Below are 21,455 nucleotides of genomic sequence, written 5' to 3' on the forward strand. Positions count from 1 at the left end.
AAGAGGCAAAGCCAGGCGAGACACCAGGATTTGTTTGACACCCAAGTTTGGACTTTTAATCCAGGCAGGACAAAGATTCGGTGGCCTGGGCCAATCAGCCTGAGCACAGTTTACCATCTCCTACCACTCTCTCCCTCCTTGGGGAACACAGCGCCGGCCGTCTCCATTTACCACACAGCAGCCTTGGGCTGGTGACGGGCACTGCATGGGGACTGGCCTCAGAAGAGCCACCCTGCTTTGCCTGGCCCAGCCCCGCTGTCTGGCTCTGACTACAGATGCACGTGCCCCTTGACAGTCAAAAAAGACTTCGAGGGGTGGGAGAGTCAGGACAGAGGCGGTTCTACAAGCAGTTATCAGTTTCCCATAACTAAGCAAGAAAGCCTGCTGTAAAAAAGAAAGTCAAATCTCTCTTAAAAATTCAGCAAACCAGAAGACATGCCCTTGGGATACAGCTTTGAGGTTCCACTTCTCAAACTTTCTAAGGGTTGATAAGATTGGCGATTTCTCCGGCAAGATCAAATGCATGTCACCCCAGCCCCAGTGGGGAAAGATCAGAGTCCAGACGCCATGACTGACACTGGGCCCAGCTCGGAACTAGTGGGCCAGGGGTCGAATCCCTGGCCCTGACACTCACTGGCTGGTTGGCCTTGGTGAGTCACTTAACCTCCTTGCACCTCGACTTCCTCCTCTATAAAACAAGTAACAATGGGTTATTGCCACACAGGGCTGACATGGGGCATGCACACGTTAATGCATGTGAAATAAGAGTGTAACAATTGCTAGCAATTCGTATTCGTAACATCATCTTCCAGCTGGAATTTAAGACCCCGAAGAAATGCTCACACATCAGGAAGCAGCCTCTGCTAAGTCTCTCACCTCCGGAATCTCTAAGACAAACAAGCAGTATTGCCCTCTCTTGACCAACTGCAAGGAAGCGCCTGTCCCCAGCAGCTCCCAGAGCCATGCCCCCCTGGGGGCCTTCCTGACCTGAGCAGTTGAGGCCTTGGCAGACACCCAGGTGTTTGGTTCCATATTAGCTTCCAGATGAAACTTTCAGCCGACTTTATTTAAGAGATATGTGACTGCTTAGCTATGGGCATGGACCCAAAGCATAGGGCAAGCAGCCAGCAAGGGAGGCCCCACTTCCTGTGTGATTTGTCTGCACCCATAACCAGCCACCGACCGGCCCCTGTGCCAATTTGCAGGGCAAAGCTGACTCGGGCGAGGTGAGATAATTCCACCATCTCCACCCCTCCTGCTTCAGTCAGCAGCACTGTGGGCCTCCAACCTTCTTTTGGCTACAAATATTGCTCACACGTCCAGGACTGTCATGGCTATTGCACACCTCTGTGCCAAACTCATAAGCAGGGCTGCTCTCGCTGACCTCTGACACTCAGAGCCTGGCCCTTGGGGTTCTGCCTACTCCTCCTTGGTCCTGACCCTTTGCCTCTGCTCCCTGGACTCCCAGGTTGGACATCTTCCAGGTGAGACCCATCCCGGCCCTGACCGCAGCTAATTCCACTCTGAGCAACTGAAGATCATCAGAAATCAGGTCAATGTATCACTGGCCCAGTTTCACAGAAAGATGGATGGGGAGAGAAATGGCTACTGGAATCCAGGTCCTGGCAAACACAGGCTTGACAGAGCCTGGGCGGGAATCATTTCTCACACAGGGGCACCAGTTCAGGAGACGATACGTCCAGGGACTGGTCTAACACCTGGGAGAGTCTAATCGCAAGAAGAAATGATTGGAAAACATTTAGCCCTTGGAGCCTATGCTGCTACAGTTTTCTGAGACCTGAAATCTGAGTAACATGACAATCAGCTTCATGACAAAAAGTCCATCCTTGAGGGAAACTCGTCCACCCTTCTCCAATCAGTGACCTAACTTTCCATACAGGCAGAGCAGGGTCAAAGTTTGTCCTGGGTTTGGGGTAATGCCTTTAGTTCTGTGGCAGAAGAAAGGAGAAGATGGGGTGTTGACTCCTTATGGCTTTGGGGCTTTCCCTGAGACCGCCCATCCTTTCACCCACCTTTCACACTCAGCCTCAGTGCTGGCTCAGGAGGAAAGACTGTCACGTCCAGACTCACTTCCTAAAGGCCTGGTCTCCAGCCCCAAGCCCTGATCATGCCCAGGCAGGAGACACTAAGGAGGAATAGCCATACATTCACTTAAAAGGAATTTTCCATTTCTGAAAAGTAAAATCTCCTTCATAAATAATGCAATTTCAGGGGTCTGAGGTGGGGGTGGGGGATGATTACCCTCTGTCTCCTTCATATGTCATGCTTTATCATACCTTACCCAGGACCTGACCTGGTGATGATTTGCTGACTCCTTCAGTTGCTTAGTCCAGTTACCAAAACTTAGAGAGCAGGACTTGAGTACCCTGCTAGTCAGCAACTCAGGGTCAGAGAAACTCTGTCAGGCAACAGTCCTGGCTCCTTGCTAAGCCCCCACTCCCTTGGGTCAGGCCTTGGTCTTACCACCCACCCAGTTCTTCCCTGACAACAATCAGCAAGAGCCCAACACACAGATAAGAGCATTAGCCTATGAGCAACCCTTATCTGTCTCGCTAGCCACAGAATGTGGTACGTTGAAGTTGTTCAATACGTGTTTTTAGCCAAGGAAATGCTCCTTGGAATCCAGGCCATGGGTCGTTCAGTCCCAAGCTCTGTCTCTGATACAGACACCAAACGGTGAGCTGGGGGACAGCCTGGTCATCTGATATCCCCTGGGAGGCCCAAGGTCCAACCCAATCCTTCAGACCCTGAGAAGTCCCGCAGCGGAGCCGGCATTCACCGGTACCCACCACCCGCACCCCACCTCCCAGGTCACCTCCAGCTTCCTAGATGCACCCCACACTCCTGCCCGGGGGACACCACTTTCTCCCCCCACCGGCCATTCACCCACTGTGGCACTTGGCTCACGCTCTTCTCTCACCCTGAAGTGCCCTCCCTCACCTTCTCTAGACTGTCCCTCAAAACCCAGAAGATGTGATCACTCCCTTCCTGAAGCCCCCACAACAAATCTCGAGTGCTCAGACCACAGGCCAACAGTTGGCTGGATGAGCGGGTTGAGGGGTGAGATGTACCCCTGCTCACAACCTGCATGCGCGTGGCTGGGGGAGGGGGCAGAGAGGTGGCTCCCTGCCGCGCAGGGTGAGAAGTGACCGTGTGTGGTGCCACAGCCAAGAGCACGAGCTCCAGGGTCCAACCAGCAGGTGGGAGTTTCTGCTCCCTGACATACTAACTGCGCACGCTTCAGGCGAATCACTTAACTACATGCATCTCGGTTTCCTCTTCCAGAATTTGAAAACGATGATGACTCCTACTTCATTGAGCTGCGCTCATGATTAAACGAGTGACTACAACTGAAGATGCTTATTACACTCAACAATCCCTTACTGTAAGGAGTGAAGATAAGGGCAAGGAATATTGCTTGGTTTTGTACCAAGCTCTTACCTGATTCCCTTCACCGGATGGGAGCTCCATTGATGAGAGAAGGCTCTGAAAAAGGTGCATTAACCTGCCGTGAACGAGCTCCGCACCTTATCGCCTTCCTCCATTCCCTTTACCTCTTCCATCTCTCTTTGTTTGTAAAATATATAGTCTTCAAGGGTGAGCTCCATGTCTCCTCCGTAAGTAGGCTTACGTGCTTCGTGAGCCCCCACGTGAATAGCTTCCCTGCCCTGTTTTGGGATCTCCTTGGCAATCAGGAATGCAGGTCCTCACCTGCATTTAGTTACGGCCTTCTCTGCAGGGGCGCCGTGTCCTCCCACCAGTCCGCAAGCTCCGTCAGGAGAAGACTCAGTTCACTCATGCTTTCATTCTCCAGTGCCAAGCCTCTAGTGACAGAATAATTACAGCAGCGCTATTTCTGTGGGGGAGCACACCTAAACTCCCTTCTGAGGCCTCTTTCTCATAAGCACATAGGCCAGAATGGCCTTCCGGAACCTCATTTTTATCAGAAATAGAAGCCAATTTGACCCACCACGCTTAATATCACAATGAAATTGGACGTCCAAACCAAACAATGTATTTACAACACACACCTTCTATCCTCTATATAACAAAGGGCCCCAATTTAATCTGACGTTGTAGGTAACACTGTCCACTTCCAAATCTGAAACCAGCCGGTTTCACAGTCATCGCTGGAGAGACAACGCCAGATCTATCTTCATTTGTTCCACAGGACCACACAATCCCTCTACTGAGCTAGTCCCACCCATGCTCTTGACTCTGGGGACAACGGAGGAAAACTGATTCTAGCAGGTAGACAGAGGCTGCACTGTCTCATGTCTGACAGCCTCTCCTCGTGCTCCATGGGAGAATGCTCTGGATCCTGTGCGGGTCACCTCCCACTGTCCACATTCATGGTCAACAAGTCCAGTTTGGGATAGGTAACAGTTTTTGCTCCATTTCGGGAACAAACAGAGGTGCAGTCATCAATTAAATGATTAGAATTCTCACAGTAGATAGTAAATGTTATTGTTTATCAAAAAGCTAATAATCCATTCAATTTTTACATTATGCAAGAAGCCTCTAATATAATAAATTGGAATAATTAGGCCTAATATTAATGAATTAGTGAAATCATGAGGGAGGAGAGGAGTAAGTTCTAGAACCTACATTTTTCCCCCGTATACAACGTGCTGCTAATGAAACAAGAGAGAGAAGTTTTTATTCTTCAAATAACTGGAGCACTTATTTGCCAAAGCCAAGGTTCCCATTTAGGCTTAGATGGCTGAAAACTTCTAAGAAAACACAGAGAATTTTCCTAAATCAGCCCTCACTACTAACCTACCTCCGTTTTTATGTTATCTCTTCCTTTTGTTATTTTATCTCTTTCCATTACAGACTAAGAATTTTCTACCCCAGTTAGGGACTGCCCTGACCAGAACCCAGGCTGACAACCTTGATGGGTGGTCTACTCACCATTCTCTTTTCCCCACTCAGTAAATGCATCAATTCAATGATGGTATACTCGTGTTCTGAATAACCTCGCACAATGGTTCTAAACAAAGCGCTGCTTGAAATTATTTCTTCTGAAAGACAATCTTCCCACCGTGTAACAGGATAAAAGACACGAGGCCCAAGCACAGTGCTTAGAGACAACAAGCTGGTACCATCACACCCTGAAGAAGGCAAGGAGCCCCTTCCGAGGCTGCAGAGTACAGGCTTGTTGTGTGAACAGGCGATATAACTCACTAGGCAGAGATGAAACACTGCACTTCTCTCTGAGCATGTTCAAGGGGAACGCCAAACTCGTTATACAAGCTAAACATCTTCTACATTCCCAGGTATCCAAACAAACTTCTCCCCGGCAGCATGCACTTCTTACAGCTTTGCATTATTGGGATAAACCAAAGGCGAAGGAAAAAGGAGCCTTTTTGCATAAGCCCAGAGACATCAGAGTAAAGAAAAGAGTTCTGGAGAAGCACAGGATATCTTCGTGGTGAGCGTTTCTCAGGGGGGTGTGACTTTCTATGTCTAGAGCTGGAGGACGTCTTTAGCAGAAAGGCACGAGTTGGACTTGCTCCCGATAATAATCCCTTGCCTCACAGATCCTGTTTTGCTTTCCCGGGCACGGTCATATCTTGTACCGATCAATGAGCAAACATTTTCTGAGCGCTTACCAGATGCAGGAGCTAATCTCACCCATCAAGCATCTCACAGACTTAATCTTCATGTATATGTGTGCTACTCTGAAAAAAATGATCTGCCCTCAAGATGTTTCCAGTTTATTGGAAGAGATAAGAAGAGCCTCATAAAAAGATAAATACTACTGCAAAGCACCTTGTTTTTACGTGATGTTCCTCAAACTTTGGTCAAAATCAGAACCACATGAGGAGCTTGTTAAAAACCAAAGAGACCCGGCCCCATCCTTGGAGATTCTACTTCCACGGGTCTGGGGTCTAGGTTTCTGGTGTTTTTTTTTTTTTTTTTTTTTTTAACAAGTCTCCACGAGGATTAAAAAATAGCAACCAAAACACTACCCTGAGTGGCAAATGAGACAGTCACTCATGTTGGCCAAGGTCCAAAGACTCCAGCAAGGTCAGACACAAGGGGGACCCACAAGGGCAGGCAGCAGAGAAGCAGGAAAAGTAAAGATCAGGGCGGGACGCAGGGTCCCAGGCAATATGTAGGAGACACCATGCAGAAGATTCTGGATGCAACAATGGGTTGCACTGGAGAAGTGAAAGACAGACAGGTAAGTAGTGGCCCAAATAAGGAGGGTGGTGAATGACAGGCCAAGTGCATACCATAGCCTGTAGGCAAGAGGGAGCCCCAGAGAATGGTGAGTGGCAAGGGAGCCGCCAAGATTCAGAAAGAGAAATCCAGTGCCAAGCTGGTTTAGAATGATCAGGAACACAAGAATCTAGGCCTGAGGTTCTATTAAGATATTTCAATATCCTGTTCTAACCTCACCACATATTGATGGAGGCAGACAATACTATCATCTTTCTATAGAAAAAACTGTGTCACAGAGAGGTCCAACAGAGGGGATGAAAGCTAGGGAAGGCAGGACAGCCAGGTGGTGGCTCCGGCCCCACACACTTAATCTCTGACAACTGGACCCATTGCACTTCGAGTCTGGCCAACATATATTTATGAAGCGCTTACTATAAGCAAGAAACAGAAGATGCACAGATAAATGAAACTCCTCTCCTGCCCTTAAAGAATTCACCTTCTATTGCCGCAGCTGGCAAACTTCTTCTGTAAAGGGCCAGATGGTCAATATTTTAGGTCATTTAGGCCATTTGGTCTCTGTAACAACTGCTCAGCTCTGCCACGGTAATGCAAAAGCAGCCATGGCCGATAGATAAATAAATGGGCACAGCTGTGTTCCAATAAAATTTTATTTACAAAAACAGGCAGTGGGCCAGATCGGACCCTGCAGCCTGTAATTTGCTGATTCTTTATCTAGAGGGTCAAACAAACCCACACATGACTACTTATAAAACAAGAGAGATGTGTTACAGATAGAACAACTTGGGAACGGAAAGGAACAAGAGAGCAATTTGGTGTGGCCTGAGACGGTTGAGGAGGTGACATCTGAGTAGGGCAAGTCACTTAGCCTCTGAAGGTCTCAGTTAAAATGAAGGGGTTGAACCAGAAGCTCACCGATGTCCCTCTCGTTCCAACGTTGTGTGACTTGAATGACACACTGCCCCACTGCCCGGGGTCTTCCAACCGCGCAAACAATGCCCAGCTTCTCCCAAGCTTGCTAATCCCTCCTGGCTCCCCTCTAACACCGATTATGGAAGGCCACTTAAAGGAATAAAAACATCTAAATGAACCTGGAAGTTTAAGCACCTATGCACACGTGTAAATATTCCTACCACCGCCATGTGTTAAGTCCAAACGTAATTCAATTATCTATCTCCCGAAAGGTTTCATCTCTCCATCAGAGAATGTCTCTCTCCTGAAAAGAATCCGTCCCCAGCAGATACTCCAGTGAGACTCAGATGTTCGACTTGACCAAATGCTGCCCTCAAGAAGGACATGGAGCCAGGAAGAAAGCAAGGGTGGCCACATACCTCATCTGCCCCCGCTGAGCTGGTGCCAGACAGGAAAACAGAAATAGAGCCACGGAGCCCAACAGCAACACCTCGCACGGTGCCAGCGGGCAGAGAGCTAGGCCCAGGCAAATAAACACATTCAGGCAGCCTGTGCAATACGGACACATCCAGGCCTCAGAGTGACTTCATCCAAGCCAGCCAAGGTCAACTCCTGTCAAAGGCTTAGTCAGCCTCCTCTTCTGGGGGCTCAGACACCCCTGGTCAAAACGGCTCATGCTACCAAGAGGATTGAACAAGTCCACAGTGAGGCCAGAGGCCAACGTGGCAAAGGCAGGCAAAAGGCAACCACAGATTACATACGGCAGCAGCAAGGGAGCTGTGTATCCAAGCCCCACCCCAACCTGTGTAAACCCTGCCCTGTTCAAGCCTGTCCTTTTCCTCCATGAAGGCTTCCTGGCCTGTGCTAATTGGCAGTGGCCTCTTTCTCCTCTGAACATCTAGAGAAGTAGTTCTCAAAGGAGGGTCACTGTAGCAGCAGCTGCAGCAGCATCTGGGAATTCTTGGGCCCCACCCCAGACCAAGTGGATCAGAAACCTTGTCGGTGACACCCAATAATCTGTGCTTTAACCAAGTCCACTGGGTGATTATGATATAGACTGGAGTTTGGAAACCACTGATCTAGAGTCCAGATGCTCGACTGACTGTCTGTAGCATGGCCACCGGCTCTTCCCACGCATTTCCCTGGACTCTTGGTCTACAAGGAAAATAAACCCATTTCAGAGCCTGGATCCCAGGTACCCAGCACAGAGCTCCACAGCAAGCACACGTTCAGCTAACACTGGAATGTGAGTTTGAGCTCATATACCACCATCTGGTATGTTATCCTGGAATCTGAATATTGGAAGAGGCTTAAGGGTCCATCCAGCCCAGCCACCTACCAAGGCTCAGCACTACCCAGCTGCTCTGGTTCTCTCTTACTTCAGGTCAGACGCTCTGCTAATGCTGGGCAGTGTTGAGCCTTATCCGCTCACTCAGCAAACACTGACTGAGCACATGTGCGGGCCTGGGGAACGTCAGTGAACCAGGTGGATGAGGACACTTGCTCTGAAAGAGCCCACAATCCAGTGCTGGGACAGACCCAATCAACAGCAAATAAAATCAATACACATTGACCATTAGAAGATATCAAGCAAATCTAAACTGGTGAATATTCTACAAAAACAACTAAACAGTGTGCTCTTCACAAATGTTAAAGTCATGAAAGATAAAGCCGTGTTGGAGACTGGAGGGGGGACCGAGGAGACAAGATCGTTAATACGATGTGTGATCCTGGACTGTATCCTGCAAAAGAAAAAGGACATTAGTGGAAGAGCTGGTGACATCCGAAGGTCTGTGGTTAGGGAGTGGCAGTATACCAGGTTCATTGCTCAGGTTCTAGCCCTCCCAGCCCGTGGTTACCTGAGGTGTGCACACGAGGCGAAGCTGGGCAGAGGGCAGACAGGAACTCCCTGAACTAAGGTGCAACTTTTTGTATATGTTGGATGGTGAATCCAGTCCAGAAATAGGGGGTTAACATATTCTGGGGGGAGGAGGGCACGCAAGTCACATGTTCAAATAGAGAGGTTCCTGTAGACCTATCTAGAAGGTGACATGTGAGCAAGACCCAGAGGCAGGTAAAGGGTTGACCAGAGGTGTGAATGAATAGAAGGCCAAAGTCAGCCTTTCCCGGACTTCTACTCACTAGTCCCTCTTCTACCTGGAGCAAGCCTGATAGCCCTCTGAATACCTAAAGCATCACTGGATGCCCCCAGCCTTCTCTCCAGAGGGCCCTGGGAGTGCCACAGCTGCAGGGGCCCTGGTAGCCGGCGCCCCCTGGGGAGGGCAGTCAGAGAGTGCACAAGGGGGTGGGGCCTGACGAGGGCCAAGCTCAGGAGCAGGGGCACCTCTGCCTTCTGGAGTTCTGGAACTACCTTCGTCTCCTTTGCTTGCTAGCAAACTACTTCAGTCCCTACTCTCTGCTCTCCTGGACCTTGTGCCCAAGTATCTGAGCTTCTCTGAGCACTGTCCAAATTTGCCCAGAACCTCGTGCAGTAGAGCTCAGAGTGGGGTCAGTGTCAGCGAGCAGACATGAGTCAGAGCTGCTACTCCACCTAATGACTAAGGCTAAGCGTCCCACCCAACCTCCTGGTTTCTAGCGTTTTCAGAAGCACAGGCCATCATAACCCAAAAAGCAAAACAACCCACTCTCGGGAACTTCAGAATCTGCAGTCCTGGGTTCTAAGGACTTCAGGTAAGTCTCTCCACTCCAGGTGTCTGCTTCACCATCTATAAACCGATATGGCTGGATTAGCTAAGCCCCCAAATTATTTCCAGAACTAACATTCCATGATCATTAAGAATCAAGTGAAACTGCCCATGGTAATTGCAGCTTTGGAGCACCACATGGGGTAGCAATGGTAGCAGTGATGACATCTATGGTTTCCTGCCCCAAATGAATCACCAGGGTTGCAAACGACAGTTGTTACTATTAATATAATAATGCCTTATACTGCAGAGTGCTTTCCTATTTACAAAGCACTTTCATACACGTTATCTTGTGTGATCCTCAGAAGAGCCCAGTGGGAGTGGTAAGAAAGATGTTTTTTCTGTCGCACAAGTGAGAAAACCGACTGCTGCAGCCATGCAATTAGAAGTGACAGTCCGGAGCCCTGACCAATGGCCTGTGGATGCCTCTTCCTTCTGCTGCTCGGTGCTGACTTTGCTACCACAACAACCCATGCAATCACCTATGATTCTGTCTCTGTAGGCTTTGACTAGGTTAGTTGAAGGCATTCTCACTAAAAGGAAACCCAGGTGCCCACCCTGGAGGGGAAAGCATCCAAAGTGTGCCAAGAGCTGCCTTGGCTCCACCCATCTAATAATGGGCTCTCGGAGAAACAGTCCTTACGCAGAGGGTAGGTGAGAGCATCCCACACTTGTCTCCCTGCCGCTCGAAATAGAACAGATGAGATATCACAGTTCACATGTTGATCTCACTGCAACATCAGATGCTTTCAACTCATTAAATAAAGGGAAATGGGAGCATGAAGAAAAAAGCCCCGATTTCAATGCTAGTGTCCCATGCAAATGACAAGAAAGGTATGATGGCCAAAGTCAAGGCGAGGAACAGCTCCCCTGGAAGGTGCAGGTTTATGGCGGGTCTGTCCTACGTAGGACACCTTGGCCAACCTTCCTACCAGCAAGAGAACTGCCACCCTTCGCCATTTGGGTACTATTTATAAAGGGCAAGAGACACTCTCAAGAGTAGAGGATGCGCTCTGACCAGCCTCTACCGTCCCCTAACCAAACAGCCTGTTCTCCCACATGCAGAGGTTCACCCAGGCATGCCCAGAGTGGGTGAGTGCTCTTGTATTACGTTAGAAAGGGCAGGCCAGGTGAGAGCTTTGTTCTCAAGCTTTCTCCACAGGCACCTATGTCCATACCTGAGTGCCTCACCTTGCATAGGATACTGACCTCCCTGGGCCTCAGCCTCCTCAGATCCAAATGAGGGGTAAATGCATTCATCATACCTCTCTTTCACAGAGCTGTCAAACAACGGAGTGAGATCACACTTAAGAAGACACTTAAGGGGCGCCTGGGTGGCTCAGTCGGTTAAGCGGCCGACTTCGGCTCAGGTCATGATCTCGCAGTCCGTGAGTTTGAGCCCCGCGTCGGGCTCTGTGCTGACAGCTCAGAGCCTGGAGCCTGTTTCAGATCCTGTGTCTCCCTCTCTCTGCCCCTCCCCCGTCCATGCTCTGTCTCTCTCTGTCTCAAAAATAAATAAACGTTAAAAAAAAAAAAAAGACACTTAAAACTTACAAGTTCCACACGGCGCTAAGAGACCATGGTGCAGCAAGTTCCTGGAGTCAAGACTGGCCTCCACCGCCCAGCCTCCCTTGAGTTAGATGGGACACAAGACCAAGTTCTGGCCAGAGGAGCATGGGCACAGCCTCCAGCCCATGAAGCCCTCTCACACATAATCCTCTTTTCTCCCATCCCTTCTGCTAGCTGAGGACCCAGAGGAGGCCTCTGGAACCTGGAAAGGGCAGAGCCACAGACAAAAGAAGCCTGGATCCTTCACTGGACACCTAGGAGCCTGCCCCGTGAGCAACACCCGTGTTGGCTGTAACCCTTGTATTGTGTGAGGTTATTGAAGTTGGATGTTGTGCTATAAGGCCAGGAGCTGTTAGGCTACCTGGACGAGCATAATGACCCAGGGCAGTCCTTGCTTTGAAAATTCCCACAGTGGGGTTGTAAATTCAAGCAAAGGGAGAAATTATAGTAGCAGATGGCTAAGTTTCTTCATATTTCCTCAAACCAATGATGGGATAAAAATGAGACCATATAAAAGATGTGCCCAGGCTGATGGACTCCCCGGCCCCACAGTTCTGTTATATCTGAGTTTAAGCTGTTTGAGGAACAGTCAGTGTAACACATTTGTCAAAACACAGCTGTGATCTACAGTTTGTTTTTGAGGCTTACTTCTTTTTCTCCAACACCTAGACCTTCACCCCTGAAAATAAAGACAGTGCGCCTCGACCTGTAACTAGTCAAACAGGTTAGGTTATCTGATCAGTGTCAAATGTCTTCACCATGTGGACAGACCACACTGGAAGAGGCCAGATAAGGGACTAAATAATCCAACAGGAAAATAAAAAAGTGCAAAGGATTTGCAAGAAAGTCCATAAACATAAAACAGAAATAGCTCTTGAACATCTGAAGGGAAGTTCGTCTCCACACATGAGAAATAAATACAACACGAAATAAATACGTAATAGAAATGGGATTCAACTCACCCAGCCGACTGGCAAAAATCAAAATGTGTGACAAGACCCCGTGTCGCAGGGGGTTTGGGGAGAGGGCGCTTTCTTGCACTACCTGGGGATGGGGACACTGGTCCCTCTCCCAAGGGAGGTCATTTTGACACTATCTATCACCACCTAAGCAGCAAATCCCTTTCAGTTCAGGAATCTACCCAACAGATATCCCCATACATGTGCAAAAAGACTCATGCACAAGATTATTCATTGTTTGAATTGCAACAGATGGGAAACAGCCTAAATGTCCAACGGTACAAATCACACAAGTACATACAGGCTATTAAACAGATGAGAATCGGCCTCAAAGTTAACGACATCGTCCACTTTGGAACGTCGTGGGGGAAGGGGGGCCAGGCAAGCACACGCCCACCGCCATTCTACCGGCGTTCCCAAAGCTCACAAGACCCGGTGCTGGGACGAAGCCTCATCCTTCGGATGCTACAGGAACACGCTTCAGTATCTGACAAGGTGTGAATCTCCATCGGGCGGCTCCTCGCTGTTGTGCTTATTTTAAGTAGACGGAAAATCAGCCGTAATGCAAACAACACAGCAGCAGCTGTGTTTTCATCTTCTGGGCTATCTTGACGTCACCAGCATCAAATACAAGCTCCAAAAAAGAGCTAATGACATTGTTCCCGGCAGCACACCCCAAAAGGCCACACACCTTCCCACCAGCTGAAGGATTCCACAGCTGTCCTTGTTTGTAGGTGTGACTTCCCCTCTCTGCAGGGTAGCTCTTTAGCAACTCAGGGACAAAGCCAGCCATCTGAGACTGAGGAAGGGTTCAATCATGAAGAGAAAAAAAATCTTTCTGGAGAGAAATCTAACAATACCTATTAAAATTAAATATACGCACATCCCTTGAGATCCCACACTCCAACATGTAAAATAAAAGTACCAGTATGGAAGGCAACCTAATACAAGGATATTTATTAGAGCACTGATGTAGTCGGGCAAAAAAAAAAAAAAAAAAAAAAAGGCAACCTAGAAGTCCATCAAAAAAGAATGACTGAATCAATTATGGCACATGAGTATGTTGCAAATATTTTTGAAAACGAGATCTCTATCTATGGACACGGAGGAGTGTCTATGATGTATTATAAACAAGAGAAGCAAGTTGCAAGGGAAAAAAATATGACGAGATCCCCTTTTCATGACACAACTGTAAAGCCCTATCCAATGCCCAAAGGGCCCTAAGCAATCTTCCCTCATCCAGTTCCTTCCTCTTCCCTCCACGACTTCATTTCCTACCTCTTTTCCCATCTTACGCCCTACTCCAGTTGACAGAGCATATTACCAGGCACAACTCTGCCACAGGGCCTTTGCACTTGCCCTCAGCCTCAAAATTACTCCCAGAGATCTCACGGCGTTCCCTCACATGTCCTTTAGGTCTCTGTACAAAATTCACCTTCTCAGTAAATTCTGCTGTGACCTCTTGATTCAAAATTATGAAATGGGGGATGGGTGGGAGCTTTCCCCTGCTTTATTTTCCTCTACAGAACTTATCACTGGCTGGCACTTTCGACATTTTGTTATTAGATACTTCAACTTTCTAGACTGTAGTAAGCCCCATGAGAGCAGGGATTTTTATCTCCTGTTCACTGTGGTACCCCCAGCATCTAGCACAATGCCTATAAATTCTTGCCAAATCAGCAGAAAACCCATTTGCACATCTTGCTGTGTGCCTGGGGAAATGAGTGGAAGAGTCTACACTGGGCTCTTACCACTCACTGGTGGGTGAGACTAAAGGAGAGAAGTACGTTGCAGCAGAAAGTTATCAACTTTCTGCAACTACACTGTCTGCGATGTCATTATTCCACCAGTTGCAGTGAACGTGTGTTACCGTTAGAATTGTTAAAGAGGCATTTGATAAAACAAAAAGGCAAAGATGGAAATCAGACTAAAAGGAAGCGGGCCAAAATGAAGAGAGAGGGAGCCTAGACCATGCCCAACAACCACTCAACCCTCTCTCGCCTCATCACATCTCAGGCCAGCTGCCCTCAGAAGAAAGCCAGCTCGTCCCAACATCACAGGCACGAGTGTGTGAGGACAAGCTGTTGCTCATAAAAGCAATCCTAGTGTACATTCGCACCCAAATATAAATGCGTCCAGAACCCCCTTCCCACCAAGCTCTGCTGCTCCTGGAAATGAGTAACAAAGGACAAGAGCAAGTGCTGGAGACAGTAAGGTCTGAAGAAGGCAGGTGGAGAGGAGCAGAAAGCAAGGAGCCCTTGCTCTCCTCCTGCTCACTTAGGGATGCTGAGCAAGGCCCCTGGAACCTCTCTGAGCCACTGGTTCCTCCCATGTAAAATCCAAACTAAAGTTACCCGTTTTGCCCTGATGGGCTGGATGCATGTGACAGTGCTTTGCCACACTGCACAAATACTCGTTAGGAGACATCACCGCTGTGGATGCCACATGGGATAATGCCTGGAGCCTCCATACAGAGACCCTAGGTTTTCTCGCCTTTGCTTCCAGTTAGTTAGCTGCTCACAGTCTACGAGAAGCTATGCATTCTGTACTTGACCCTTTGCCCCCTGTCTGAATTCCGTTACTTCTAATAATTTATAGATTCAGAGTCTAGGATCTCCTCTAGCCGGATGACTGGATCACCAGCAAATAATGACACTGTTCTCTCTTTCTGTCCAATGCTATGTCTCTCTTGCCTTTCTCATGTCTTACTGCACCGGCTTGGACCTAGGGTTCAATGTTGAACAAGAGAAGTGATCATGGACATTCCTGTCTTGTTCTTAACTTTAAGAGAATGCATCTCATGTCTATCTATTAAAATGAGATTTGCTATAGATTCTAGCTCCTATCTGTTATCAAATAAGGAAGTCCCCTTCTGTGCCAAGTTTGGGATGTTTTCTCATGAAATATCCACTTGAATATTTTTTCTGCAACTACAGAGATCATCATATTTGCCCCCCCCCCCGATCTGTTTTAATAGAGGACTACTCAGCACTAGATACCCACCCCAATGCTGACTTTCAAGGTCAGGGGCAACAAGTCCTGTGACCCTGGACATAATGATATCATCCTACCTCAACAACCAGCAACCAGAGCTGTCCTGATGGTCCACTCCACTCTTCAACCCTATAACTTTCTGGGCTAATCTCTACCTCACTAATCCCTCAAACACCACTGGCCTTCACCTGTGTGTGGGGGTGGGGGGGGTGGTTCAAGAGAAAGTCACTGCCAACCTATCTTCATGTCAAGAAAAATCATCCCTAGGCTGTACTGTGGGATATAGGCTGATTCTACCATTTTCTCAAGATGAACAGCACATCATTTTGATGTAAACAGTTCATGATCCCCCCTGGCATATTCTAAGATTCACATGAAACTATTCCAAAATGGAACAAAATGTATGCCTCAGGAGTAGTGAGCTCCCCGCTCCTGGGGGTATATCATGGGAATGCCTCCCATGATATTGTTACAGAAGGCTTTTCCACACAAGAGAAAAAGTGGCCCACATCTCCTCATCTGTAAAATGAGGGTGACAGACCAGTTCAAAGGAAAAGGAGGAGGGGGAGAAGGCAGGCGGTGGTGGCCCAGAGGGTTGAGCAGCAAGTAGGATATATTGAGCATTTCCTAGCACTTTACACACATTTCCTCACTTAGTCCTCACTAGAGCTTTTCTGTACCAGGATACACACATACACACACACCTTGTTCAAGGTAACAGAGCCAGCATGTGACAGGGCCCAGGGATACACCAGGGGCCCCTCATGCTCCCTCCACTACACTACTCTGCCTCCCTATAGGGCATGAATCTTCTTGTTAAACTGCCTAACACAGTGACAGCCACATAATGGGCACTTAACGATTCCCCCCAGGTGGAGATGACGGAAGGTGCCTGCCACCCAGCAAGGGCCATTTTCTCATTTACGAAGCAAAGGGGAGACCGCATCCTAGCCCTTCGTGCACAGGAAGGTCTGACTGTGTGGCTTTTATGGCCAGCCCACTTTTTCAAAACATATTCAGGCACATGCTTTCATCTGAGCTTCACAGCTCTGAGAGGCAGGGACTTGACAGAGGTCGCCGAGGCTCACATGAGAAGTTCTGCTGCAGGTCCCATAGGTCCCATGGCTGGACCACCTTGCTCAGGTCCAGAGACACCAGAGACCATCCTTATCTCCATCCCAACCAAAGCCTCTCAGATAAAACACAGGGCAATCTCATAAACTGCATTAAAGGCAGAGCTACAATTAAATCTATGTTCAAATCCCAATTTGTGATGTCGATTAGAGTGTGATATGCACTCCATAGCTCTTCGGTGACATGAATGAGGAAGCAGTAAGCCCAGGATCTGGCCAATCGAGCACAGATAACGCCATTGCCTTAGGCTCAGACCATACGACCTTTACAGCCTTGGTATATACGTTTGTTCTCCTTTCAAAATCTGGGAGCCAAAATATCTATCAGCAGCTCCCTCCCACCAGCCCCAGGATGAAAAAGCTCCTGCATTTGATCCCAACACAGAAGGCAGCAAGCCCTTGGAGGATACAGTCCAGTTCCAATGGTCTGTTTACCATCAGAGGTCATCACCATGGTGCCTTCCTGTCCCCCCCCCCCCCCGGGTCCTGGTAAGCATCAAGGCCAATTTATTTGCTAATGATTCAACCAGAAACCATGTGGACCCCAAGGCATCCTCCTGGCCCTCAAGGACCTGGCCAAAGTCAAGCTGGTCAAGGGTTGTAGCAAACTACTTGGACCAAAAGCCAAAGCAGGTGGCACAGACCATGCTAATGTTCAGCTCCAGGAAATGCTGAGTTCTGAGCAAGCGGTTTAATAGATGCGCCCCCTTTGCTCCTCTGCTTACAAGGAGACCCTTTTTAATCTAAGAGACTAACCTTGCTTCTCACCAAAACTGTACTATACTAAAGGGCACTGAAAATGAGGCCATCCCTTACACCTATCACCACCCCAGGTAATGGGAGCGGCCTTCTGATTTTGCTCCTACTTCCAGGGCACAAGAAATCTACCAACGATTGACATCAAAACTGGATGGCACACAACCCAGGCTTCCCATCTCCACCCGGGCACCGAGGCTGAGAGAGACACCCTCCCGGTGGTAACTTTTCAGACTCAGGTGACTCCTGCATCCATTGTAGACAAAAGTGCTCAGAGAAAAGGACAGAGATTCACTCTCATAGCATGACATGGAGATCATAATGTATTTTATGATCTCGTTTATATGAAATGGCCAGCACAGGCAAATCAGAGAGACCAAAAACAGGTCAGTGACTGCCAGGCCTGGGGGAGGGGGTGGGGAGTGACTGCTCGGCTGTAAGGAGCCTATTTTGGGGTAATGAAAACATTCTAGAATTAGATAATAGCGATGGATTCACCATCAACTCGGTGAATACACTAAAGACTATTTTAATTTTTTTTTAACGTTTATGTTTGAGAGAGAGACAGAGTGCAAGGGGGGGGGGAGGGCGGGCAGAGAGAGAGGGAGACACAGAACCCGAAGCAACGTCCAGGCTCTGAGCTGTCAGCACAGAGCCCGACGTGGGGCTCGAACCCACAAACCGTGAGATCATGACCTGAGCCGAAGTCAGACACTCAATCGACTGAGCCACCCAGGTGCCCCGTTAAAGACTTTATTGAAAGGATAAACTTTATGGTATGAGAGTGATATCTCAATAAAGCTTTTTTTTTTAAATTTTGTTGGTGGGGAGAGAGAATCTGAACGTACCAAATAGGAGGCTCTTCCCCTCCAACATCTTCCCATTTGTTCCTCCTGCACTGATAGGGGTCCTCGTATCCTAAGCACTCCTAGCAGCCCTACAGCACTGGGACCAGCACCCCACACATTGCCCTTCCATCGACCAGCCCTCAGCAGAGAGGCCCCTTCCACCAAGTGACAGTCCCCACCCCCCCCAACCCCCCAGACACTCAAGGGTTCTAAGCAACCAAGGCTGGCATGGGAACATTCTCAGAACATTCCCAGGAAACAGGAAACACCTCTGGGAATATTCATTCATCTGGTAGGGAAGCCGGCTGCTTTCAGAAAACCGAGCCCAGGATGAGGAAGGGATGTGAAACCAGACAGACCGCAACCTCCCTTCTCGGGAAGCTGGGGCTGCCAGGGAGGAAGCGACGCACCCGACAGTCCACACCATCGCCGTGTGACTCCAAGCTGCATCGAAGGAGACGTACGCTTTGGGGCTGCAAGCGTGACAGACTTCAGGGGAAAGCAAACCAGGCATAAAAACTGCTAGAGGTGCCATTAGCAAGATGGAGCAAAAAATAGGATTCCCACATCCCCCCTGTTGCCCTCAGGGCCCCTCATACTGCTAAAAATAAAGCTACGGGCCCTGGTATTTGTGATGCCAGAGTTCTCAGGAGGCCCGACAGGGCCGGCCTCCCTCTGGGCTTCCTTCAGTTTTCCTTGCCTCCCCTTCTCCTCCACCTCACCATGGATTTCTATAGCCCAGGGGCGGGGGGAGTCCAGGACTGACAGAAATAAGGCTGGGACAGACTTCCTTCTGATGTCCCAATTCAAGGACGTGCACCAGGGCTTGAGAACCGAACATGTGGACAGGTGCTACGCCCCTTCAAGAGAACACGGTGTGGGCATGTGTGTTAGTGGGGGCAAGGGCACAGATCCATTCAATAATGGGACACCCCACGTCCACCCCCCCCCCAGTATCCTGGCGGGTGTTTAGGGGAAGGAATAAAAAATGTGCAGGCAGGGGCGCCTGGGGGGCTCAGTCCATTAAGCGTCTGACTTCAGCTCAGGTCATGATCTTGCGGTCCATGAGTTCAAGCCCCGCGTCGGGCTCTGTGCTGACAGCTCAGAGGCTGGAGCCTGCTTCAGATTCTGTGTCTCCCTGTCTCTCTGCCCCTCCCCTGCTCACACTCTGTCTCGCTCATTCTCAAAAATAAATAAACATTAAAAAAAATTTTTTTTAAGTGTGCAAACAGGGGGACAGCTGGGGCAATAGGTCAGCCTGCGCCCACACCAACTCCCTCCTGTTACATGGCAGGAAGTGTCCCCTCTGGCTCCTTCCACAGACCCCCACTCCCACCCCCAGGGCTGCCCCAAACTCACGCAGAACCGTAGTTTCTCAGAGACACAGCAGCCTCAGGAGCAAGAAGGCTGGGTGGTCGTGAGCGCGGACTGTGCATCGGCTGCTTTCGTTCCCATCCCTGCCCTACCCTGCAGCAGCGCGACCCTGGACAAGTTACTGATCCTCAGCTCTCCACCTCTAGAACAAGGATAATCATGTTTCCTAGCTGAAACACATGAACAGGGTCCACATGAAGCTCTTACAATACTGCCTGACGCAAAAAGGCATACAATAAATGCAGGACATCACTGGGGAGCCACTAACAATCTCTCCAGGGAACCCACTGGCATTGGGGGAAGGGCAGATCCTACCTGCCTAGGGCTGCCTCAACGTGGCCGGACGTGGACTGTCCCGGGCCCTGGAAGCAAAGGCTGGCAGTGCTTCTCCAGCCAGGTGACCATCAAAATGGATGAGCGGTGAGGACAGGGTTTGAACCAACATTTGTGTACCCTAAGCCTGTACCTTTAACCACCGACACGAAGCAGCCTCCTCTGAAGCCCATGCTGGGCACAAAAAAGGAAAAAAAAAAAAAAAAAACCCTTTCTCCTCAAGGACAGCAGACAACAAAGAAATAGGACTGAAAAAAATAAAACAAAATAAAGCAATCAGAAGGCATGGCATTTATTCGTTTTTAAGTTACCAAATTCTCCTCTTCAGGTCTTTTGAGAGTCTCTTATGCCACAGCACAGAAACCAGGCTGTCATTCCCTTCCTAAAGATGAGCAGACGGCTCTCGTCAGAAGTGGACAACCAGACTGGGGCGCCCGGGTGGCTCAGTTGGTTAAGCGTCCGACTTGGGCTCAGGTCATGATCTCGTGGTTCGTGGGTTCGAGCCCCGAGTGGGGCTCTGTGCTGACAGCTCAGGGTCTGGAGCCTGTTTCAGATTCTGTGTCTCCCTATCTCTCTGCTCCTCCCCACTCACAAGCTGTCTCTCTCTCTCTCTCTCTGTCTCAAAAATAAACATTAAAAAATTAAAAAAAAAAAAAAAAAAGAAGTGGACAACCAGAAAGCCAACACTTTCCTCTGAAGGTCTTGGGGTCACCGGAAACCCCAGGTCCTGGCCTCACGGCCCAGCACTCCCCTAGCCCCTCCCTTTCACAGGCAGCTTGTGGTACCTATCACAGGCCACTGTGGCCCAGAGAGGCTCTGGGAGATCTCAAGGCCTGACCATGTCTGAGGTGTGGCTCCAAGAACACAGCGGCCCATAAAACAGCCTCAAGGCTGAGCACCAGGAACAGCCATAAAACCCACAGTTGTAACAGCAGACACCCCGCGGCCGGAGCAAAGAAGCCAGCTGCTGGGCTCCCTGTGAACCGCAGAGGGATGTTCCCTCCCCAGCACTCCACCCAGCTGCAGCCCCGGGACACAGGATTGTAAGATCCTCGGAAGCCACCTGGCAGAAGAGGCATTTCACAGAGTGCTCACTAGCTGCCGGGGACTGCACTGGATGCCCTCCCCGAAGGAGGTCAAGTAGATAATGCAGGAAAGAGCCGGCACCCCGCCTGCAGCCAAGGACTCCGTAAATAGTACCCTTCATCTCTCCTAAGACCAGAAGTGCCCAGCAAGTTGGGCATGATTCCCGTCCTCCAGACGCGGAAACCGAGGCTCTGAGAAGTTGCACAACCAGGAAGTGACCGCACTGGGTCCGGGCCAGGTCTATCTCCAAACATGGGTTCTGCCCACCTCCCTTTCTCAGCTGCTCCTGGAGGGACCGGGGGACAGGCTGCCAGAGATGCTAGAGGAGGTCTGGGGGTTCCCGGCTAAGCGGCCTCCAGACTCTGGGCACGTGGGCTTCCGGGGCGCCCTCCCATATCTGCTGGGACAGTCCCCAGTGGTGTCTCAGGGAGCAGGCCCAAGCAGCCTCCCATATCAGCCACGGCTGGGGGCAGGGGTGGGTACCATCTCCTACTCCCGCTTCTGGGAAGGTTTTCCACGTCGCAGGCCCTCGGGCTGCCAACACATGGTAACAATGACAGGAGTAGTTCACCTTTA

At 49.5% G+C, this 21,455-nt stretch overlaps 1 protein-coding gene across 23 annotated transcripts in view; it reads right to left on the reverse strand.

The window, feature by feature from the left end:
* The window catches only part of KCNMA1 (potassium calcium-activated channel subfamily M alpha 1), a 727,849-nt gene that overhangs the window by 675,338 nt on the left and 31,056 nt on the right, over nucleotides 1-21,455 (reverse strand). The window lies entirely within an intron of this gene.

Source organism: Acinonyx jubatus, chromosome D2 (genome assembly GCF_027475565.1).
Source record: "Acinonyx jubatus isolate Ajub_Pintada_27869175 chromosome D2, VMU_Ajub_asm_v1.0, whole genome shotgun sequence".
Classification (NCBI taxonomy): Eukaryota; Metazoa; Chordata; class Mammalia; order Carnivora; family Felidae; genus Acinonyx; species Acinonyx jubatus.